Here is a 25,510-nt window from a genome sequence, read left to right as displayed (position 1 = left end):
TCCGTGCTTCCACATTCCACAAGCTGCAATATGTGAGCTGGCTATCCCTTTCTTTTCTTTTTGTTATCCGAATAAGTTCGCTCATCTCTGCTCAGTAACAATGCAACCTGTCCTGGCTGCTTGCGGCTTCCAGTTCTTCAGTCTTCTGTTTGATTGTGGTCTTCTGTAACTCTGTAAGCTATCTGCAGTCTTCAGGACGTCTCCTGGCTGCCTGCTGCTTCCAGTCCCACAGTTAATTGTCTGTGTCCTGCATGCCTTACCCATCTGCTGCACCAACATCTGTGGACATATGCCCACCACACCTTGAGCTTAGAGGTACCACCTCACCTAGTGAGCCTCTTCTTGTAACAACAAAATTTGGTCCATCAGGTAAAATATACTGTAATCACTCCCAATGCTTCGGCTACTTTATGTTGTAGTAGCGCTGGAACAGGCTGGGGAGTGTTGGCTCTTTCTGGAGCGGAGTGCGATCTTCTGGTCAGACAAGTTTTGGGCAGGCATCTTCAATGAGCTCAGAGAACAGCTTATCCTGCTATAAGACGCCAATTTTGACTCTCTTTTTGAGCACTGATGCACAACCAGCTGTCAGTCAAGAAAGGAATGCAGGGAGCAATGAACAGCCCCACCCACGAAAGTGACCTCACTATTGGGAGGGCAAGGTGGGTCTCTGCTCTCCTGGTTCTCTCCTTGCAATGCATTGTCTCCTTACAATGGTCACTAACAGTGTGCTCTCTTTCTGACTCATCATTTCTCATTAGAGAGAGCTATCAAGATCATTATTGCTATCTTCAGTTTGTAAAAGCCTTTTACACAAGGCAAAATATTTAACCCTTCCCCTACTTTAAACACACACACAGTTCTCTAAGGGTCCCGTTACATTTAGTGATGCACCAGCGATCCCGACAACGGTATGACACGGTCAGTATTGCCGGTGCATCGCTAAATGGTCACTAGTGAGCTGCCAAACAGGCAGATCTCACCAGTGACGCAGCAGCAATCCAGCGATGCTCAGCGGTCGTTCTTACCTGTCACACAGCAGCGATGATGACGACTTCCGCCTGCGTCCACGCATCGCTAGTCGGCGCCAGCGGGATGCCAACGGGATGTCAACGAGGAAGAAATGGCCCAGGACGTTCGCACGCGATCAGCGATATCCAGCGGTGGGGCCGGTCGGAGGTAAGTGTCACATGTAGCGAGATCGCTAGCGATATCGCTGTTGCGTCACAAAATCGGTGACGCTTTAGCAATATCACTAGAGATCTCGCTATGTGTAAAGCCCCCTTAAGTCAGTTACAGGGAGGCAACACTGTCTTGTGGAGACAGTTTCTACAAACACAGGACAATGATAAGAGGAAGGAGAGGGGAGAGAAGACAACTGTTCCACCCAGAAGCTCTAATCAGGCCTGAATGTCATGATTGTCACCATTCTGATCTTCTGTCTATGCTTCGGCTGCTCTTGCTGGGCTGGCTGAGTCACTAAGGCTGGTTTCACATTTGCGTTAAAACAACGCTGCGCCCTGCGTCGTTAAGCCCCGCCCCGAGCCGGCTCCCTGCCCGCCCCATCCGGGATCACCGCCTACTTTCGCATTTGCACGCATGCGATCGGCGCACCCTATCTTTAGCATAGGGTGCGCAGATCATGCGCTGCCAGTGTGAAAGTAGCGTGCTGCGCACTTTTGACGGTGCGCCGTGCGCGCCGAAATGCAACATGCTGCATTTCGGCACGCACGGCGCACCGTCAAAAGTGCGCAGCACACTACTTTCACACTGGCAGCGCATGATCTGCGCACCCTATGCTAAAGATAGGGTGCGCCGATCGCATGCGTGCAAATGCGAAAGTAGGCGGTGATCCCGGATGGGGCGGGCAGGGAGCCGGCTCGGGGCGGGGCTTAACGACGCAGGGCGCAGCGTTGTTTTAACACAAATGTGAAACCAGCCTTAGGCTGGTTTCACACTTGCGTTTTTTTGCGCTGTATTTTAGCGCTAAAAAACGCATGCGCTTTTTCCCCCTATATTTTGCATGGGATGCGCTTATGTGCGCACACACATGCGTTTGTATGCGCTTTTACGCGCATGCGTTTTTTTGTGGTGTGCGCTCGGGCGCACACAATGCATCCTGTTGCATTTTTGGGCGTCCGACTTGCCTCAAAAAAACGCATGCGCGCGCAATGCGTTTTTTTTACAGCAAGACACCCATTATAAGTCTATGGGTGCGCATATGTGCGCATTGGCATGCTCATGTATGCTTTTTTTGCGCATGCGTTTTTTTGTCGACCATTGGTTAGACAATGGAAATTAGGGGTTTGGGTTAGAGTTAGGGTGAGTTAAGGGGGTTTAGGGTTAGGGTTAGGGTTTGGGTTAGGGTTAGTATGGTTTGGTTAAGGGTTAGGGTTTAGGGTTAGTTAGGGTTAGGGTTTGGGTTAGGGTTAGTAGGGTTTGGTTAAAGGCTAGGGTTAGTATGGTTTGGTTAAGGGTTAGGGTCAGGGTTAGGGTTAGGGTTAGGGTATGGTTTGGTTAAGGGTTAGGGTTAGGGTATGGTTTGGTTAAGGGTTAGGGTTAGTAAAGTCATGGTTTGGGTTAGTGTGAGGGGCCAACTAATGTTGGAAAAAAACGCAAACGCGGTAAAAACGCACTAAAAACGCATACAAACGCATAAAAACGCTGCGTTTTTTTTCATGCATGCTCATAAAAATGCTTGAAAAAAACGCAGCATTTGTATGCGCTTTTTTCATGCGTTTTTTTGCGGGAAAAACGCGCTGTAAAACAAAGCAAGTGTGAAAGTAGCCTAAGCATGATTAAACTGATTGGCTGCATTGACGTCATCCCCTCCTTCCTCCTTCATGTGCCGAATGCAGATTGGAAGAAGTGAAGGTCATGTCACCACTGGAGTTAATCACTGCGCAGCACAGGAATCTAAATAGAACAACTAGGGCGCCAGGGGGCACATTTACATGTGCGTCCCAGAGTGAAGGAGAGGCCCACAGCTGGCACTGACTCATCTGGCATTTACCAGAATTGCAAATGGCCAGAACTGCCTTGGCTGCCACTGCTAATAGAAAGCCACACATCTACTGCCTATCCATTATGTTCTATATCTATGCTATACTGCTGGTGAGAATCTTATCCTGGACATCTATCTTATATGTATACTATATATATATATATATATATATATATATATATATAAATGAGTGTATGTACGTACAGTATGCATGTGTGTGTCAAGCCATGCTCACTCCACATTGCCCCACCCACTCCGCATAGCCACACTCCCTCCACATGCAAAGCCCTGTATGATATCTAATATATATAATACATATCTAATATATATATATATACTAGCTATGAACCCATTCTACGCCCGGGTTGCAAGCATTTTTTTGGTATATGGTCTCCTATCCTGCTATGTGCTGCCACCCTCCTATCCTGGTATGCATGGCACCCCTCATTCCTATCCTGTTATGCAAGGTACCCTCCCCCCCAATCCTGGTATGCATGGCACCCCATTCTTCATCCTGGTATGCATGGTCCCCTCACCCCCCCTATCCTGGTATGCATGGTACCCCTCATCCCCCAATCCTGGTATGCATGGTACCTCTCATCCCCCAATCCTGGTATGCATGGTCCCCTCACCCCCGCTATCCTGGTATGCATGGTCTCCTCACCCCCTATCCTGGTATGCATGGTACCCCTCACCCCCCAATCCTGGTATGCATGGACCCCTCACCCTCCAATCCTGGTATGCATGGCCCCCTCACCCCCAATCATGGTATGCATGGTCCCCTCACCCCCCCTATCCTGGTATGCATGGTACCCCTCATCCCCCAATCCTGGTATGCATGGTACTCCTCATCCCCCATTCCTGGTATGCATGGTCCTCCTCATCCCCAATCCTGGTATGCACGGTACCCCTCATCCCCCAATACTGGTATGCATGGTCTCCTCACCCCCGCTATCCTGGTATGTATGGTCTCCTCACCCCCGCTATCCTGGAATGCATGGTCTCCTTGTGGGGAAGGTGACTTGACGGACAGACTTGACTGGAAGTAGGAGGGGACGGTTTGTGCACTACAGACAGAGATTGGCCATGACAGAAGAGTAACAGCTGGGAAAGATAGAAAAGGGAGTGCAGTATCTAGAATTGACCACAAGATGGCAGGGGGGAGTGTAGTACAAGACTTGACATCAGCTTAGGGCTTAGGAAACCGCTTAGTCATGGGGGCGGGGAGATAGGAACCCAGGAGGGAAATTCCCAGTGAGAGAGGGGATAAATAGGACAGGACAGGGTTCCAGGTGAAGTTAGTCCCGAGAGGAGCTCAGGTGGAGAGACTCACTACAGAAGACTGACAACGGTGGAGAGCTCAACCAAGGGACTGACAGGAGAAGACAGTCAGGGGGGTGGCCCTGACACGAAGTACCGCAGGACAGACGAGGCCCCGGGGGTACTGATTGGGCGACGACCTCGGGCAGGTGAAGCGCTGGCGGTAGATTGGTCTAGGACAGCCCCAGCGAAAGATCAGCGAGGAACGTCACTTCGACTGAAGGAAAGGTGAAGGTACCCGGGCCTGGATACGGAGAGCTGTAAAGGTGCTGCGGTGTATAGCTACTGTCGTCAGGAGGACGGCCAATAAACTCGGACCTGTTACAACTGAAATCTGCCTCCGTCTCGTCTTTGCATCGTCTGGTCGCGGTAAGCAGTGGACCACCCCCCAATCTGGCCCCTACCACATCCTCACCCCCCCTATCCTGGTATGCATGGCCCCTTCACCCCCAATCCTGGTATGCATGGTCCTCTCACCCCCAATCCTGGTATGCATGGTACCCCTCATCCCCCAATCCTGGTATGCATGGTACCCCTCATCCCCCAATCCTGGCATGCATGGCCCCCTCACACCCCAATCCTGGTATGCATGGCCCCCTCACCCCCCTATCCTGGTATGCATGGTCCTCTCACCTCCCCTATCATGGTTTGCATGGTCCCCTCACTCCTATTAAAAGTAAAAAAAAACAAAAAAACATTTATACTCACCCTTCTTTCCTGTGCTCCAGCGCTGTTCTGCTGGAGGCCGGGGCAGGAGTGCGGCTGGAATAGCGCACGCCCATAGCGCTGTCCGGCGCCATATTACTTGCAGTGTGTTTTCAGTAAAGTGGCGCTGGATCGCGCTATGCGCGTGTGCGATTCTGGCCCGGCGCCATATTGCTGAAGACACACTGCAAGTGTGTCTTCAGTAAAATGGCGCCGGATCGCGCATGCACAGCGCGATTCCGGCCGCACTCCAGCCCCGATCTCCGGGCGAAGAGAAGCGCCGCGGCAACGCTCCTCCCGGACAGGTAAGTATGTATGTATGGCGTCGGACATAGCGGTATGCAGTGTGCACGGTACAACCATCTCCGGCGCCATACACACTCCTCACCGCTGGCTACCTCACTCTGTCTGGAGCCAGACTGCGCATGCACATTGCGCTTGCGCAGTCTATAGAGGCTTCAGACAGAGGGACGCTCCCCCGGTTATATTATAGATATAATAAATATCTAATATGTACTGTATATTTCATAGGCACATCTTCTTGACCACAACAGGTCACACTTGCCTGTGTTGCCCATAGCAACCAATCACTAAGCATGTTTCATTTCACCAGAGCTGTTTAAAAGATGAAAGCTGAGCTGTGATTGGTTGCTATGAGCAACAGTTTTCCCACTCTACAACACCTCAGCAAACACTGTCCAGGTGGGAGAAATCTAGCATCCCCAGGAACATAAGCTCCCAGCCATTGTCTGCCCCCAGAAAGGAGCAGAGAGCACATGATAGAAATGAATCACCCCCTCCTCCATTACTGCCGCGCTCTATTGTTACCGGCGTAGAAAATCATATCATCAGCGGCCGCACACAGAGCCGCACTGCCAGGTTACATAACAAATTGCAAACAGAGGAAAAACGATCATATAGCCCAAAAATTATATAAATGTATGAATCTTTATTAATATTCAAAAAAATAGTAGGAACAAACGAACAGGGGGAGGGAAAACACACAAAGTGCATGGATACAGTATACAGAGCAGGGACGGGGTGTGCTCATATGATGGTCAATAGGAATATTCTTTTAGTTACAATTGGTCTATAGCCATATTAAATAGAAGATCAACCAGATCATATGCCCCAAAATACAAAATACAAAACCCCATAGCCGCCCTTTACGTCTCCTACACTGACGTCACATGGAGTATTCCTTCCAAGTGTCGTTCAGAGTAGTCGCTAACGTTAGCTGGCGTCGGCATTGCTATGACTGTAGCGGGCACTTCCGGTTCATCAGTGATTGGTTCCAGTCCCCTTTTTATACCCTGCACTATACATCCCGATATGCCCCCTGACGAAGGCATCGCCGAAACACGCATTGGGGTTGACGTGTGTGTGCTGGGCCACCTCCACTAGCTCCTCCAATGGTGCTTTAGTGAGGTATGCATTGTCTTGCTTTACCATAATCTTTGTACACATTTTTCCCTCTTCTTGCGGTGTTATTCTGGTGCAACATGTTTTATTTATCCTCCTAACACCAAACTATGGGGTTTTGTATTTTATATTTTGGGGCATATGATCTGGTTGATCTTCTATTTAATATGGCTATAGACCAATTGTAACTAAAAGAATATTCCTATTGACCATCATATGAGCACACCCCGTCCCTGCTCTGTATACTGTATCCATGCACTATGTGTGTTTTCCCTCCCCCTGTTCGTTTGTTCCTACTATTTTTTTTTAATATGAATATATATTCATATCTTTATATAATTTTTGGGCTATATGATCATTTTTCCTCTGTTTGCAATTAAATAATACCAGCGATCAGTCTGCTATTTAGTCATTTATTTGGGTACCATGACTTGTTATATAATTATTATAATATATTCCATCATCTATAAAGGTACTATTTTTTCTGTTGAGTTATTATTTTCAGGTTACATAACAGCACATCTTCAGCACTACATAGCTCGGGACTATGGGATGGAGGATGTGTGATGGGTATATGGGCACTGGACTATGGGATGGAGGAAATGTATGATGAGTATATGGCATGGGACTATGGGATGGAGGATATGTAATATGGGTATGTGAACATGGGAATATGGGATGGAGGATATGTATGATGGGCATATGGGCACTGGACGATGAAATGGAGGATGTGTATGATGGGTTTATGGGCAAGGGACTATGGGATGGAGGATATGTTTGATGGGTATATGGGCACGGGACTATAGGATGGAGGATATGTCTGATGGGTATATGGACACTCAACTATGGGATGGAGGATATGTCTGATGGGTATATGGGCACGGGACTATGTGATGGAGGATATGTCTGATGGGTATATGGGCACAGGACTATGGCATGGAGGATATGTATGATGGGTATATGGACATGGGAATATGGGATGGAGGATGTGTGATGGGTATTTGGGCACTGGACTATAGAATGAAGGATATGTATGATGGGCATATGGACATGGGAATATGGGATGGCGGATATGTATGATGGGTATATGGGCACTGGACTATGGGATAGAGGATCTGTATGATGGGTATATGGGCACTGGACTATGGGATGGAGGATATGTATGACGGGTATATGGGCACGGGACTATGGGACGGAGGATCTGTATGATGGGTATATGGGAATGGTACTATGGGATGGAGGATATGTATGATGGGTATATGGGCACAGGACTATGGGATGGAGGATGTGTGATGGGTATATGGGCACTCGACTATGGGATGGCGGATGTGTGATGGGTATATGGGCACTGGACTAGGGGATAGAGGATATGTGGTGGATATGTGGGCACTGGACTATGGGACAGAGGATGTGTGATGGGTATGTGGGCACTGGACTATGGGATGGAGGCTATGCATGATGGGTATATGGGCACTGGACTATGGGATGGAGGATAATCATTATAATTTGTTATAACTAACCACAGTTAGTTACTATGCCAGGGCAACGCAGGGCTCTTCAGCTAGTGTAAAATAAACCTGAAATTGCTTCCCAAAAAGTTTAAGTTTTGGAGAACTTGTCACAAAGCAAATGTTTCTTTACTTTCCAAACATGAAACCTGTTGCTTTTAAAAAAAGGATAATTTTTTAATAGCTTGTAAAAAAAGACATTGCTTTTCCATTTTCCAAACAATAAAGCGGTGTCACTCCTCAAAAAGGAATAATGTTTGAAACACCACTTGTCAAAAAATCATGGCCTCTTTGTATACATCTAATTTGTATAAACACATTTGTGTAAGCACAGCAGAGGAGGAATTTGCCCCTCCAAAAAAAGATATATTTCCCATTTTAAAAAGTATAAAAAGTGCAATGTGTTATTAAACAGGCTGTTGGTAACCACTATTTACCATCCTTTTATTTATAGCCATATTTGCTCAGGCCACTTTAACCCCTTAACCCAGGGCCATTTTGCGTTTTCGTTTTCTGCTTCCCTTCTTCCCATAGCCATAACTTTTTAAATTTTTGGTCAATATGGCCATATGAGGGCTTTTTTTGCGGGACAAGTTGTACTTTTGAATGGCACCATTGGTTTTATTATATTGTGTACGAAAAAAGGGGAAAAAAATTCCAAGTGCTGTGAAATTGCAAAAAAAGTGCAATTCCATAGTTGTTGTTGTTTATTTTTTTTTACCATGTTCACTAGATGCTATAACTGACCTTCCGTTATGATTTTTCAGGTCATTACGAATTCACAGACACCAAACATGCATATGTTCTTTTTTATTGAAGTGGTGAGAAAAAAATACAAAACTTGTTAAAAAAAATGGTGCCATTTTCCGAGACCTGTAGCGTCTCCTGTTGTGAGTTCATTTTCCCCTTCGTCACTGGATTCTGGTGAACTCCCTATTCTGGTGAAGGAAGGTAATGAGCCTGATTATCAGGCACCTGAGTCTAATGAGGATGACTGGCTGAGTGGAGTCACAGACTGGATATAAGGCTGCCGACGCCCTTCTGCCCTGCGGGTGATTTCTCTGTGGACTTCTAGGACACCAGTCTGATTCCTGCTCCTAAAGCTAAGTTTTCTGTTTGGGCTGTTAGCCTTTTTGTTTTGTTTTTTGTTTTCCTTGCTTTTCAGTATTCTGCCATCCCCTGCTGGGGTGAGCTGAATCTCCTTTTGCCTGTAGCTCTGTCTTCAGTATATTCCTGAGTGCTGACATAGTTTTTTGAAGCCTAGCGTCTTCAGGGCCTTTTTCACTGTCAGTTTGTTGGCTCTTATTTTCATAGGGTTTTTCACGGATTGCAGACAGCAGCCTTCCTGTCCTTTCCTATGTAGTTAGCTTGGGCCCCTCTTTGCTCTGTCTGTCTTTCTGTCTGTGTTAGTATTTTCATCTTGCTTCACCGTCATTATATGTTGGGGGCTGCCTATTGCTTTGGGGTCTGCTCTGGGGCAGTTTAGATTTCCCCTTTCATTCTTTAGGCCTATTTAATTCTCCGGCTGTGATCGAGGGGTCTAGGGCATCGTAGGAACCCCCCACGGCTACTGCTAGTTGTGTTGATAGGTTCAGGGGTCTGCAATCCGATAGCTGCCAACTTCTCTGGTTTTCTGGACTTAGCTAGCATTTCTGTTTTTGCCTCCTACAGTGACTCAATCATAACAGTCTCCATTTTTCTGGGGCTAGGTGAGGGCTTATTTTTTGAGCACCAAGCTTACGTTTTTATTGATACAATTTTGGTGCAGATACAATGTTTTGATTGCCCATTATTGCAATGTTGCGGCAACCCAAAAAAACATAATTCTGGCGTTTTGATTTTTTTTTTATCTTACGTCGTTTAGCAATCGGGTTAACTCTTTTTTTTTTGCACAAATCAAAACATCAAAGGAAGCTATGTGCCGAATAGTAAAAATTACAGAATTTTATTGAGATACATATTAAAAGAATAACAATAAAAACATGTATGAAATAGGGACAAGAATGTGCAAAAAAAACCATACAGTTAAGGTAAGCAGAAAACCATCAAGAAGAGCCCATAACAATGTATGGACAAAAAGTGAAAAAAGTCTCACTATAGAAAGCGTACATTTAGCAACAATCAAATCCCAGACAATAGAAAAAACTGCCCATGCACAATAGAATCAATATAAGTCCAAAATGGTACTAAGAGGCTGAGTACAAGAGAAGGCTCAAAAGAATGCCTAAGTGTCCAAAAGAAAATATGTGACTCGGACGCAATAATGATTAAGTGTCAATCTATGTGGCAAAATAGTCTGAGTACATATTAGAGATATTGATGGCTAAAAGTATAAAAGAGATATGTGAAAAAAGGTGTTGCTACATTACCTCAAGTGGTGGCCGTACCCCGACGCGCGTTTCACGTGTTGCTTTTTCGAGGGGAGTATATATTATTGTTTTATTTTGAACTTTTATATATTTTTTAGTTTTTTAATATTTTTAAAAACATTTTTTTTGCTTTTTGTATTCTTCTATAGCCTCCATTGGAGACTAGAAGCTGCAGTACTTTGCTCGCCACTGCTACAAACAGACGAAGATCAGATCGCTTGTGTGCTGCACGGGGTGGCGCTCATAGCATTCTGGCAATGGCAATCACAGAGGACTGCTACAGACCTCTGGTTGTCATGCCGACCCAACGGTGACCTGCAATCATGTGACGAGGTCACTGATGGGCGGGATTAGTGACAAACCTCCTAAAAGTGCGAGTTATACACCGCTGTCAGAGATTAAAAACAGCATTTAACTAGTTAATGGGCACATGTCAGCTGTATAGATTAGCTGTCATGTGCCTGGAAAGGTGCGAGCTCCATCGCTGACAGGGGGAATCTGACGTGTACTATTATGCCACATGTCGGAAAGAGTTTAACATTACTAAGGCTGTGTTTGTGTTAATGAACTTGAAGGGGATAGGTACAATCCTAAGAGACCTGTGAGCATTATACATGTTTTTTCAGAGCAATTGGAAGCGCTGCTGTTACGATTCGCCGCAAAAGGGTTTTTTTTTCAATTATGCAAAGCTAGCAAATTTGAATATTTAAAAAGATTTGCTCATATATAGTTAGAGTATTAGATTTAGATCCCACCATGTCAGTGCCTATTTTCTGGGACTTGTAGTCCACAGCTGGTGGAATGCCTTCAAATGCTGAGACTGCACTTGCAGTTACCTTTAGGTTCCATTCACACAGTTTTATTGATCTGTTTTTTATCCCATTTTCTTGTTTTTTGGTTCCTATATCTGCATAAGTGTGGCATCTATTTTTTTCTGAATGGAAAAGTAGACCAATATTTCAAAGCTTCTCCATCCCGTTAAAATTGAAAAACGTACAGCTATAGGATGCAACATGGGCGATTTAGATTAAAAGCAAACAGTTACTTAAGCTCATAGTTTGGATTGAACACGTTCAAAAATATAGACTTGTAAATGGGGCCTATTGCTATGCCCACATTGCGTTTTACCCTCACGGCAGTGGCTCCATCGAGGCTTGGAGACTCTGTCTGTAGCCATGGAAAACAGGATTTCGATGTATGCGCTGACAGTCCATTGACTGAAATGATGGCGACAGCATCACTGTGTGCTTTGTCGGACGTAATTTTCAGCAGTATCCGACTGTGACTCCAAAATGTGCCTGCCTCAAATAGGCGTATATGGCTGTCGATAGCGCACACACGATGTCTGATAGAGTACACAGTTACCCTGTCTTCATCATTTCAGTCAATGGCGCCATCACCACATATGCCCAAATCTAGTTTTCCAGCGTGTCAGACATAAGCCCCTGACGGAGCCACTGATGTGAGAATAAGGCAGGGATCACACATGCGAGAAACACGGCCGAGTCTCGCATGTTAATATCTGGCACTGCCGACGGAACTCGGGAGCGGAGTGTGCGGTTGCATGTATTGCTCTGCGTCCGCACGCTCCGATCCGAGTGCCGGGTATTAAGATGTGAGACGCGGCCGTGTTTCTCGCATGTGTGATCCTGGCCTAAAATGCAGTCTGCTAATCGTTAAAGTGGAATACATGAACCAAAGCAGGTCACATTGAAAATAAAATATCTGCAACATCTTCCCACATTCAGAAGAGACGTGATCAATACAGTTCTGCTAATTCACACCCACACAATTGCTCTAAAGCAGGTGGTATTTTTTCACTTTAGGATGTGTGCAATATCCAATATTTTGAGCATGGATGCAAGAGATATCTGCTGTTCTGACAGAGCCAAAAGCTTTTTTGGCTCCAATTCCTTAATCACCAATTACTGAATAGTGGTGGCAGCTATTCCATGCATAAACCATGTGACTCAGACACAGGACCAGCTCTCAAATGAATTCTGCCTGCTTAAGTACCAGAAACTACCGTTTAGCTAGTTATGTCAACTTGAATTCCCTGGAAGAATTTTAATGAACTGGACCTTGCTACTCGGCCTGTATGATTTGTAAACTCTAGGAAGCTGAAGAAGTACACTGATCTTTTCTTTAAATAAGGACTATAGACCACATTCACATGCTGAGTTATCCATAGTAAAGGTGGGTCGCCCTCCCAGAGCTGTGGGTTACTCGGTACCAGGCAGGTATCAGCGGGATGTGTCACAGCAGCGGTAACCCGATCCGTGGGGCTGGGCGCCCAAGTAAAAGGCAAATTGCAATGGTGGAATTTGATGGATTAAATGAATAGTTTGTGATGCCACCTGTGGTGTTCGGCAAGTGAGAGGTTAAGCCGACGCGCTCTGGGACTGGTGGTGTGTTGCAGCCAAGAAGGTGAAGCTCCCCACAGGTGGAGCTGTAGTCCCAGGGCAGTGTAAAAAGGAGATAATAGTGGGGAGACGTGGATGGTGCAGAAATGTAGCAGTGTTGAGGATGTTGGTGCCGGAATGAGTGGAGGACACCAGGGCTTGTAGTTCCAAAGCTTTACTCACAGTCTGTAGTACATACAGGTGCCTGCCTCCGTGCTGTGTCCTCCGGGTCAGGGACTCAGTCAACCTCCAGGCAAGATAGGATGCTCCCTTCCAACACTCCGCCAACATGTGCCTTTCTGAACGTCTCCTCTATAGCGCCTTTAAGTGTGAAGTACTCCTAGTACTGAGTTACACTGGAGTTCCTCCTGACAAATGTTATTATGAACTTTCCTTGTACGGCAGACAGCTGTAGCCTGCTTTGGGGACTCCTTGCTCCTAAGTCCCAGCTCACTATCAATGTTGCTGTTGTGCCCCCAAGTCTGAGATGGGAGTAGTGCATTTGGGTCGCCCTCACACCCAGGGCAGCGGGGTACTTGGTACCGGGCCGGTGTCAGGGGGATGTGTCACAGCAGCGGTGACCCGGTCCATGGCCCTGGGCGCCCAATATTAATGGTGGTGATGTTAATAGTATAGTTTATATGGATAGTATAGTTTGTGATGCCACCCGTGGTGTTTGCCAAGGGAGATGGTAAGCCAATGCTGTGTGCAGATCCACTGGGACTGATGGTGTGGTGCAGCAAAGATGGTGTGGCTCCCCACAGGTGGAGCTGTAGTCCCAGGGCAGTGTAGGTGCAATGGATGAGGAGAGGCGCAGAATGGTATAGATGCTGGTACCCAGATGTAGCGGTGCTGAAGGTGTTAGCGGTGAATGAATGGAAGACACCAGGGGCTGCAGTTTCAAAGCTTTACTCACAGTTTGTGGTACCCACTGGTGCCTGCCTCCGTGCCGTGTCCTCCGGGGTAGAGACTCAATCAACCTCCCGGGCAAGTCAGGGTTCTCCTCTCCAACACTCCGCCAACATGTGCCTTTCCTGAAAGACTCCTCTATTGCGCCTTTAGTGTGAAGAGTTCCTGTACTGTGGTTACTCTGAAGTTCCTCCTGTCAGATGTTCCTAACAACTCTAATTGTATGACGTACAGCTGTAGCCTCTATCGGGGACTCCTCTCAGAGTCCTGGCTCGCGAATCGGTTGCTGTTGTATCCCAAGTCTTGGATGGGAGTAGTGCATTTACAGCCAACTACTCCACCGGTGCCTGCTGCAGAACCATAAGTATCCATACAACCTCGGGGACCGGGCCCCGGCCTTGCGCTGAGAACCTATAGGCAGCGTTCGTCTTCCGACCCACAACTCCTCTCTGTTCTCCTACTCCTTCGTTCTGCACTGTTCCTTCTCTTTCTTATGGAAGCTTAGGTTGCAGGTCTACGTCTTTCTCCTTCTCTTCTCTTTCCTGTGCCAGCTGGCTCAGATCACTGAGGCAGCTGCAGCACTCTTTCTAAACTGAACTCAAACTAACTTCAGAACTGAACTCCTTCTCGCCTGACCTTCTGTCAGACTAACCTGTAATTCTAACCTTTCCCTCTCTTTTATACTAACTCCACCCACCTCCCAGCACATCTCGTGTTACGAAGCAGGGTTCCACGAAGGGTGCTCTGCTGCCCCCAGCTTGAAGCTGCTATGTGAACCTACTGAACTATCCTGTGTGTGGGATGCAGGTGCTGGAGTGTGGAGAGGAGTTCCCAACTTACCTAGGCGGTGGGGCACTACACCTTAGAAGAAGGTGCAGTACCTCTGTGGCGACTGAGCCTCAGGGGCGCCACACATTTACAGCCCACTACTCCACCGGCGTCTGCTGCAGGATCATTAGCATCCATACAATGTCGGGGACCAGGCCCCGGCCTTCCGCTTAGAACTTCTTGTCAGGGTTCTCTCCTAACCCACGTCCTCTGTTCCCTTTACTCCTTCGTTCCGTACTAGTCTTTCCTTCTTATGAAAGATCAGGTTTCTGTTCAATGTCTTTCTCCTTCCTTCCTTTCCCGTGCCAGCAGACCCAGGTCACTGAGATCTGCTGCAGCACCTCCTTCCTCCATCCCTCTCCCGGGGATCTTCTTTGCTCACTCTCCACTGACTGACTGACTTGAACTGAACTCAACTCCTAACCCTTCCCACTCCACCCGCCTCCCAGCACGTTTCGTGTTCCAAGCAGGGAACCACCAAAGGTGCTCTGCTACACTCCAAGCAGGGAGCCGCAATGTGGCTTTGCTGAACTACTGTGTTGTGTGGGATGTGAGTGTTGGAGCATGGTTATGAGCCTCCAACTTACCTGGAAGGTGGGGTACCACACCTCAGGAGGAGGTGCAGTACCTCTGTGGCAACTGAACCCTCAGGGGCGCCACACTGGCATTTAAAGACCAGAGTGCATCCTTGGGTCATGTACTGCCCGGCAGCCCCAGGACTATAAACACTCCTCAACAATGAAATGGCAACATCAAAAGGAAAAGTGGTAATGTCATGGAATTATGGAAATTACAGGATGGATAGACATGTTAATGAAATAAAAATGATCAAAAAATGGAAACAAAATTTTCAAAACATGTATATTTTTTCAGTATCAAGTATGAGTACCACACATACAGAAATACATGCACTTACATGCCTTGGCATGCTATCAATAAATATTAATGGTTGTCTGAGGAATGTTTTGCCACACTGAATACACTTGGGCACATAAATCATCAAGATTCAGTGCTGGCAGCTTCCTTTGAAATAGCTGGCAAACAAGTCGTAGATGCTACAGGCCATGATAGGACATTTAGATCACGCAGGCTGCTCACAGTAACACAAGCGACATGCAACCTGGTATTATTGTGTTGAAAAATGCCTTCTGGGTCACTTTTGATAAATGGCCGTAGAGCTGCATGAGGATGCATGTTGCTCATGCTACTGTGAGCAGCCTGGATGGCCTAAATGTTCTACCATGGCCTACAACATCTATGGACTTGTGTCATATTGATCACATTTGGGACATCATTGATTGGCAATTACAAATCAGCTGCCACCAGCAGATCTTGATGCAATTTCAATGTTGAGGAGTGTATAACACAATATATCAGTTATGTCTGGTGTGGTCTTTTACAGTCTCAAATGGTTACTCATAGAGTTGAGCGAAACGGGTCGAAAAATTTCAAAAGTCGCCGACTTTTGGCAAAGTCGGGTTTCATGAAACGAAACCCGACCCTAGGATGAGGTCGGCCACGAGGTCGGCGACTTACGCGCCAAAGTCGCATTTCAAAAGTTTGTTTTGCGCTCTTTTTCAGCCAATCAGGATCCACGGACACTGTGGGCAACATGATGACATAGGCAGGGGTCACCATCTTTCAGAAGGGCATGCAAGTGATTGGCTTGCTTTGGTGGGCGTCACAGGGGTTATAAAAGGCCGTGCACGCCGACCGCCATCTTACTTCTGCCGATCTTAGCATAGGGAGAGGTTGCTGCTGCTGATTCTGTAGGGAGAGCGTTAGGCAGGGAAGAAGAAAAAAAAACTGCTTCTGCTGCTAGCGATTTTGCCTGTACAACACACCAGTCACTGTGTGTGCAGTGCAAGGGGAGGCTATATTGTGGTGGATCAGCGGTGTTGGTTGTTAGGCTGCCTTCTAAGGCTTCCTGACAGCTGCATTGCTGTTTACCCACTGCTCTGCAAACTGCTTTTTTAAAAGCAGTCCCAATTTTTTTTTTTGTCCTGCTGAGGTACTGAGCGTGCATTTTTTCACACCATACAGCGGTGTACGCTCCTCACACAGTACCGTGTAACGGCTGTTATCACAGCCACAGTGAAGCTATCTGTGTGTCACTCTGTGAGAATAAGTCGAGGACATGTTCCGTTCTTACAGACCTGCACCTACTAGTTTTGTCTAGCTTTCAAACAGTTAAATATATTTGCTGTTTGATCACATTCAAAACTATAGAGAGACAGCGTGTGTCAGTCCGTATACTTAAAAAACACGGAGCTTGACAATTTTACATACACCGGACAGCCGTGTACGTGCACGCTCCTCTCTCAGTACCGTGTAACGGCTGTTATCACGGCCACAGTGAAGCTATCTGTGTGTCACTCTGTGAGAATAAGTCGAGGACATGTTCCGTTCTTACAGACCTGCACCTACTAGTTTTGTCTAGCTTTCAAACAGTTAAATATATTTGCTGTTTGATCACATTCAAAACTATAGAGAGACAGCATGTGTCAGTCCGTATACTTAAAAAACACGGAGCTTGACAATTTTATGTACACCGGACAGCCGTGTACGTGCACGCTCCTCTCAGTACCATGTAACGGCTGTTATCACGGCCACAGTGAAGCTATCTGTGTGTCACTGTGGAAGGATAAGTGGAGGACTTGTTCCGTTCTTACAGACCTACACTCTAGGGAGATTCCTATTCTGCCCAATTCCACATACACCTTGTAGTTTGTGATACACTAGCCAATTTCTGCCTGTGACATAGCGCTCTGATATTCAGTGGGCCTCACACAATCCAAAAGTGTCCAGTGTCCACTAGTGTGTGCAGAAATTCAAAATCTCCCTTATCCTGTAGTCACTTTTTTCACACCTGTGCCATTGAGCCTGTGACATAGCGCTGTGATATTCAGTGGGCCTCACACAATCCATAAGTGTCCAGTGTCCACAAGTGTGTGCAGAAATTCAAAATCTCTGTGATCCTGTAGTCACTTTTTTCACACCTGTGTCATCGAGCCTGTGACATAGCACTCTGATATTCAGTGGGCCTCACACAATCCAAAAGTGTCCAGCGTCCACTAGTGTGTGCAGAAATTCAAAATCTCTCTTATCCTGTAGTCACTTTTTTCACACCTGTGCCATCGAGCCTGTGACATAGCGCTCTGATATTCAGTGGGCCTCACACAATCCAAAAGTGTCCAGTGTCCACTAGTGTGTGCAGAAATTCAAAATCTCTGTGATCCTGTAGTCACTTTTTTCACACCTGTGCCATCGAGCCTGTGACATAGCGCTCTGATATTCAGTGGGCCTCACACAATCCAAAAGTGTCCAGTGTCCACTAGTGTGTGCAGAAATTCAAAATCTCTGTGATCCTGTAGTCACTTTTTTCACACCTGTGCCATCGAGCCTGTGACATAGCGCTCTGATATTCAGTGGGCCTCACACAATCCAAAAGTGTCCAGTGTCCACTAGTGTGTGCAGAAATTCAAAATCTCCCTTATCCTGTAGTCACTTTTTTCACACCTGTGCCATCGAGCCTGTGACAGCGCTGTGATATTCAGTGGGCCTCACACAATCCATAAGTGTCCAGTGTCCACAAGTGTGTGCAGAAATTCAAAATCTCTGTGATCCTGTAGTCACTTTTTTCACACCTGTGCCATCGAGCCTGTGACATAGCGCTCTGATATTCAGTGGGCCTCACACAATCCAAAAGTGTCCAGTGTCCACTAGTGTGTGCAGAAATTCAAAATCTCCCTTATCCTGTAGTCACTTTTTTCACACCTGTGCCATCGAGCCTGTGACATAGCGCTCTGATATTCAGTGGGCCTCACACAATCCAAAAGTGTCCAGTGTCCACTAGTGTGTGCAGAAATTCAAAATCTCTGTGATCCTGTAGTCACTTTTTTCACACCTGTGCCATCGAGCCTGTGACATAGCGCTCTGATATTCAGTGGGCCTCACACAATCCAAAAGTGTCCAGTGTCCACTAGTGTGTGCAGAAATTCAAAATCTCCCTTATCCTGTAGTCACTTTTTTCACACCTGTGCCATCGAGCTTGTGACAGCGCTGTGATATTCAGTGGGCCTCACACAATCCATAAGTGTCCAGTGTCCACAAGTGTGTGCAGAAACTCAAAATCTCCCCTGTCCTATAGACACCTTGTACCTTGTTTTACATTACTATATAGTTTGTTGGATTTTGTCTACATTTCTACAAAAAATGAGGAAGGCTGGTGGAAGAGGCCGTGGAATTGGGCGGGGGTTGGCAGCTGGTAATGATGGTGTTGGTGGTGGATCTGATGGTAGTGGCAAGAGCAAAATAGGACCGAATGCAGGAGGTGTTGAGTCTGCGTCATCGTCTGGCTCCATAAGGCTTCGAAGGCTTAGTTTTCTAGGAGTTGGCAAACCGCTTTTAAAGCCAGAGCATCAGGAAAAAGTTTTGTCTTACATTGCTGACTCAGCCTCCAGCTCTATCGCCTCCTCTTCTGAAGTTGTAAAAAGTAAAAGCACTGAGTCGTCATTGGAGGCTCATGTTCATGAACCACACCTTTCCTTGTGTCCTTCACCCCAACCAAGATTGAAGGATGACGCAGGCCATACTACTGATTACTCCATGGAGCTGTTTTCACATACCATGCCTGGATTATCAAGTGAAATGGTGAATTACCCAGGCCAAGATGAATCTGACATGGAGTGCACTGATGCACAGCCGCTGAAAGATGATTCTGCTGGTACATTCACTCAGAGCACTACATTGTCCTCGCAGTGTACAGAGCCAGATTCTGACCCTGATGAGACTCAGGTGCCCCTTCCCGCACACTATACCACCATACACGGTGACACAGAGGAAGGTGCACATGACATTGAAGAGGAGGTGATGGATGACCCAGTTGTTGACCCAGATTGGCATCCATTGGGGGAAGAGGGTGCTGCTTCCAATAGCTCAGATGAGGAGCATCCACAGCAGACATCGACATCGCAACAGCTGTTATCTGGCAGGCCCGGAGCACTCCAAAGACAGGTTCCAAAAATCAAAAGAGTTGCTGGACAGCTTGTCCAGAGGGTCAAAAGATCACAGCGTGCTAGGCCGCAAAATGTCTGCCAAAGTAGGAAGAGTGCAGTGTGGCACTTTTTTGAACAAAATCCTCATGATCAGGCCAAGGTTATCTGTAAGAAGTGCGCAAAGACCTTTAGCCGAGGGAAAAATCTGAAAAATGTGAATACCAGTTGCATGCTTAGACATTTAACCACCATGCACTTGCAAGCGTGGGCACAACACCAAACCTCAAGTGCCACATGTGCAACTGATCACAAAGAAGGTAGTCAGCAACGCTACATTGTTTCCCCCACTGTAAGCCCACCGGTTAGCACAGCAGCAAATGTTGAGGTGTCGTTGCAAGGCCACAGCAGTCAGGGAATCCCACTGTTATATCAACGAAATACTGAATCTAGGCCATCAGAAAGAACACCAACTCCATCACCATCATCAACCCTCTCTCAGTCCGCCCTGTCCACCGCTACTTCCACCATATGCAGCTCTCAAGTCCAGCTCACCCTCCCAGACACTATGAGTAGGTCAAGAAAGTACTCAGTCTCTCATCCGCGTACACTGGGTTTGAACGCCCACATTGCCAAACTAATCTCGTTTGAGATGATGCCCTATCGGTTGGTGGAAAGTGCAGCTTTCCGCGAACTCATGGCCTATGCAGTACCACGCTATGACCTACCCAGTCGCCACTTCTTCTCTCGCAAAGCCATCCCAGCCCTCCACCATCATGTAAAAGACCGCATTGTCCATGCACTCAAGCAGTCAGTGAGTGGAAAGGTGCACCTCACAACTGATGCATGGTCCAGTCGGCATGGCCAGGGCCGTTACGTGTCCATCACTGCGCACTGGGTTAATGTGGTGGATGCAGGGTCCACAGGGGACAGCGGTGGTGGGACAGTGCTGCCTAGCCCACGGTATAGGAAACAGTTGGCTGTAGGCGTTCGACCCTCCTCCTCCTCCTCCAGAAGCGAAAGCTCGTCCACAGAGCGCAGTCGTACGAGCACTCCATCTGCAGCTGCCACTGTTGCACACGAGGTGTCACCCTATCGAGCAGCTAGTGGAAAGCGTCAGCAGGCTGTGTTGCAGATGATGTGTTTGGGCGACAGACACACCGCCGAGGTGCTGGCCGAGTACTTGAAGCGACAAACTGAGTCATGGCTGGGCAGTGTACATCTTGAGGCAGGCAAGGTAGTTAGTGATAACGGCCGTAATTTTGTGGCAGCCATAGCCCTTTCAAAACTCAGCCACATACCTTGCTTGGCTCACACCTTGAACCTGGTGGTGCAGTGCTTCCTCAAAAATTATCCGGTGTTAACAGCCCTGCTCCAGAAGGTGCGAAGACTGTGCGCGCACATCCGCCGGTCGCCTGTACACTCCGTTCGTATGCAGAAGCTGCAGCGATTGCTCCACCTTCCCAACCACCGCCTCATTATCGACATTGCAACAAGGTGGAACTCCACCCTGCACATGGTGGAGCGGCTGTGCGAGCAGAGGCAGGCCATAATGCATTTGTGGGAGGATACACGGCCAGGCACTTTGAGAGCAGACATGGAGTTGACAGGTGTGCAGTGGTCGAAGCTGAAAGACCTCTGTAAAGTCCTTCAGTGTTTTGAGGAATGCACACGGCTGGTAAGCGCAGACGACGCCATCCTAAGCATGAGCATCCCACTTATGCGTCTGCTCATGCAAACTTTGACGCACCTTAAGGAGCAGGCGTCTGCAGCCAATGTTGAAGAGGAGGAGGGAATCCTTGATGACATTCAGCCATTGTCTGCTCAGGGACCTCTCCTGGACGAGGTGGAGGAAGAAGAGGAGGAGGAGGATGATGATGGGGATGATTACTTAGGGGAGGAGGATGCATCTCGTGGGGCAAGTGAAAATGTTGGCATGGCAAGGTCTGGTACAGGGTTTGTGCGTGACTGGAGGGATGTGGATTTGCCAGAAAGTGCTCCTCCAACCAGCACTCGCAGTGCATCATTGACACCGGGAACATTGGCCCACATGTCAGATTATGCCTTGCAGATCCTAAAAAGGGACCCCCGCATTGCCAAAATGATGAACGATGACGACTACTGGTTGGCCAGCATCCTGGATCCACGCTATAAAGGCAAATTACAAAACATCATGCCACAGGAGAACCTTGACCTAATATTGGCTAATAAACAAGCAACTCTGGTAAATCGGTTGCTTGAGGCATTCCCAGCACACAGCAGCGGTGATGGTTCTCACACGAGCCGTACGGGCCGGGGGCAGCTTGGCAGAAGTGTTCATGGTGCACACAGCAGAAGTGGCGTTGGAGACAGGGGTTTCATGACAATGTTGTGGACTGATTTTTCAAGTACCGCTCACACAACTGGTAATACTGCATCGATGGAACGTGACAGGAGACAGCAGTTGTCAACTATGGTTACAAACTACTTTTCCTCCCATATCGATGTTCTCCCACACAGGTCATTCCCCTTTGACTATTGGGCCGCTAAACTGGACACCTGGCTTGAATTGGCACAATATGCCTTACAGGAGCTCGCTTGCCCAGCTGCAAGTGTGCTATCGGAAAGAGTCTTCAGTGCAGCTGGATCAATCCTGACAGAAAAAAGGACCCGTCTGTCAACCCAAAATGTAGATGATCTAACCTTCATTAAAATGAACCATGCATGGGTTTCCAAGGATTTTGTCCCACCTTCCCCTGATGACACATAGGGTGACAGAAAAATGGCTTGCTTTGGTCCACCTCTTCCTGGGACTTGACCTATTTCGCCTTTTGCATCAGCTGAATGTCCAACATCAACATATGCCACTTTCTAAAACTCCCTAACTGTGCTGCCTCCCCCCCATGGCCGGGGTCACCACCTAGCGCACAACACCGTGCGAGTGCCGTTGCCCTGGACAGGTGGGTAGGCCGACTCTTGGGCGCGGGCACTGGCACAGGGTCCCTCATAGTGCAATCAAGTGTCTCTGACGGTGGTGGTGCACACCCGCCGTCAGACACACCGCCGTACTATGAGGGGCCCAGTGCCAGTACCGACGCCCACGAGTGGGCCCCCCTTGCTTGGGCAGGGCCCCAGCATTTGCAATCTTTACCTCTCCCTGCTCCTCCGCTGTGTAGTCTGGGCCGTCAAATCCATAAGGTGCCTGACACCGTCTGAGCCTGCCTCCTGATGTATAGACATATATTTTGAATGTGTACGCTATCCATACATGTTATCCGGGGATACGGTACCCTTTCTCACCTTTGTGCAATCACATGCAAGCCATACTGGGCCTAACACCGTCTGAGCCTGCCTCCTGATGTATAGACATATATTTTGAATGTGTACTCTATCCATACATGTTATCCGGGGATACGGTACCCTTTCTCACCTTTGTGCAATCACGTGTAATCCATACTGAGCGTGAGAACGGCTGGCGAGCTGTTAAGCAAGCTACAGCACCTGTGGTTTGCACACGTAAGTTTTTCATTTTTTCAGGAATGACGGTTAGGCCTAATTCCGGAACTGCGGTTGACCTGCACTTACTGGGAAATCATCGTTCGCGGGTAATAATTGTAATCAGTGATCCCCATCACTAACGTTGTTCAGCGGGTTATCTGCACCTGTAAGCGACAAACGCTGGCCTTTTCAGTGTAGCGCACATGTAGCCACGGACATGTAAGGGCATGACACACCAGTTATTGGCCAATCTCATGTGCCAGAGCCTCACGTGTCCCTCTAGTAAGCCGGACTCGGACCGCGGGGCATGACGGAGTCTCGTTCGTTAACGGAATTAAGCTTGCAATGTGTGCATCTTTTCTGTAGCTGGCATGGTTGAGGTTTCCCAGGTGGAGTCGAATTTAACCGTAGGCTCCACTCCTGGTGGTGCCCTTCTGGACATTCCTTTAAGGTTCAGCTTTGCAACCATACTGCCCACGTAAAACAAACACTTTGCCTTCATGAACGCTGTTTGCAGGGTCATGACTCGTGGGAATAACGCTGCCCAATCAGTTAACCTGCTAGAGAGATCCTTCGTTGCTCCCAAGCATGACATCACACTCCCTAGGAGGAAGGTAATGCCACTGTGGCGACCGTACTCCTGGGGGCGACACAAGTGCACTGATGCCCAGCCACTGCTCAATGAATCTGCTGGTACATTGACCCAGACCACTACATTCCCCTCGCACGCTACACGGCCTGAATCTGACCCTGATGAAACTCAGGTTACCCTTCCCATATACAGTTCCATCTTACACGGTGACAAAGAGGAAGCTGCAGATGAAAGTGCAGGTTCGGCCCACCCGCCATCAGACACACCACCGTACTATCAGGGGCCCTGTGCCAGCGCCGTCGCCAACGAGTGGGCCCCCCCTGCTTGCTCAGGATCACAGCACTTGCAAGGTTGAAATACTGTGCAGTGAGATGGAAGATGGGGACGACGAGGAGTCCAGACTAGTACAGGGATTCCCTAGCGAGGAGACTTATTTGATTGTTTTCAATGTTGGGACAGCAATTTTTGGGGAGCACTATACTCTGGAGAATGATAGATGGGGCCCACCATACACTGGAACATTCCAAAGGTGGACATCAGACACTGGAGCAGCATTTACAGGGCCCATTATACACTAGAGCATCAGAAATGGGGCCCATTATGTTTGGAGCATTATTTGGGCCCATAAGACAGTGGAGCTTCATCCATGGGGACCAACATATACTGTAGCATTATGTGGAGCTCATCATATACTGTTTCAAACATTATATGGGACCAATGATTCTGTATGGAGAAATAGATGGGCCTCGTCATGAGATGTAAAAAGTGAAGTATTTTTCATTGTACTATACCGCTATTTCTCTGCCGTATCGGAGCATGATGAGTGGTGGTATGTGTTAAAGGGGCGCTCTTTCGCCCAGGGCACATGAAAACCTGGAGCCAGCCCTACCCCCCCACAACTTTAGCCAAATAACCCCCATTTTTCAGTGCGTAACTTGTATTATGATGTTAATTAAGGTTGACAAGCTTAAGTAAGAAGAATTGATGCTTTTGGCATTCAAATGGGCACTGTAGGTGTGTTTCCTGTCCTCCTCTCACTGCCGACTTTTACTCCCCATTGACTTACATTGGGTTTCGTGTTTCGGGACGACCCCGACTTTTCCCTATAATCGGCCGATCTTGCTTGACCCGACTTTTGGAAAAGTCGGGTTTCACAAAACGAAACTCGACCCTAAAAAAACAAAAGTCGCTCAACTCTAGCTACTCATAAGAATGTCACGTGAAGGAAGGAAATGCAGATACTGGTTTACTAGCCCAGAAGCAGCGAGAAGGGATATGTGTGTGACAAGTGTGTGTGACAAGTGTGTGTGTGTGTGTGTGTGTGTGTGTGTGTGTGTGTGTGTGTGTGTGTGTGTGTGTGAGAAACTGTGGGGGCTTCATAATTTAACATGTGTTTTTATTATGTTGTTGATTATTAAATCAGCTGATATGTGTGGGGAAATATGTAGGCTCAGTGTAGGAGCACATATCAAAGTCAGAGACACGACACATGCTCAAAACGAGCAATTCCTCATACACGGAAGCTCGCTTTGAGTAAGAAGCATAATGGTAGTCAATGGAAAGCTGAGTTGCTGCAGTTTATTTTCTGCATCAAACCTGCAAGTCAAAACTACTGAACGTGTGCATGACACTTCAGATTTCCCATTCACTTTGCTGGCATCAGTTTTTGCTTCAGGTTGTCACATTTCTGAGCAGAAAATAAGTGACAAAAACGCAACAAACTGCAACGTGAGCACACAGCTTAAAATTTTGCACAAGTTTTTTGAGGCTTATATTGCAATGAATTGTAACCAAGAAGATGCAGTACCCTATGGATGAGCAATATAATACCGATAAATTTTGAACAAGTATTTTGAGACTTATATAGCAACAAAATGTAGCCAAGAAGATGTAATACCTAGTGATGAGCGAAGACATTCGTCACTATTCGTTACTTGCATGAATAGTACGCTATTTGGGCTATTTGTTACTCGGCGAGTAATT

The sequence above is a fragment of the Dendrobates tinctorius genome, unplaced genomic scaffold (assembly GCF_039654945.1).
Source record: "Dendrobates tinctorius isolate UK_male_01 unplaced genomic scaffold, ASM3965494v1 ptg000001l, whole genome shotgun sequence".
Classification (NCBI taxonomy): domain Eukaryota; kingdom Metazoa; phylum Chordata; class Amphibia; order Anura; family Dendrobatidae; genus Dendrobates; species Dendrobates tinctorius.
This window is presented reverse-complemented; position numbering follows the sequence as displayed.